The sequence below is a fragment of the Penaeus monodon genome, chromosome 15 (genome assembly GCF_015228065.2).
Source record: "Penaeus monodon isolate SGIC_2016 chromosome 15, NSTDA_Pmon_1, whole genome shotgun sequence".
Taxonomy (NCBI): Eukaryota; Metazoa; Arthropoda; class Malacostraca; order Decapoda; family Penaeidae; genus Penaeus; species Penaeus monodon.
The window spans coordinates 37,090,256-37,090,648 of NC_051400.1; positions in this window are offsets into that span (position 1 = coordinate 37,090,256).

Here is a 393-nt window from a genome sequence, read left to right on the forward strand (position 1 = left end):
AAAGGAAATGAATCCCTCAAATTTGAACTCTTCATTACCTTTCTTCTCTGCTCCTCTTATGGATGACCAAAACACCGGTTGTTTCTGGCTTGGCTATCATGTTTTCACCAATGGTAGAGGAAAGCCAGATTATGAAGGTAAATTTATTTACTCAAGCACAACTGATGGGCATGCTTCATTATCTTCCATGTAGTGAACAAAATGTCTACATTATATTTTTGTGCTGACCAGGGCTGACTTGTTGATTCCTGTACAGTTGAGATAGTATTATTTTTGTTAGTTCTACATATTTCCTATATATATATGTGTGTATGTATAATCATACAATGATACCCACACTGATAATTAGAGAGAATGCAGGTTTGTATTTTTTTCTTCAGTAAATATACATTT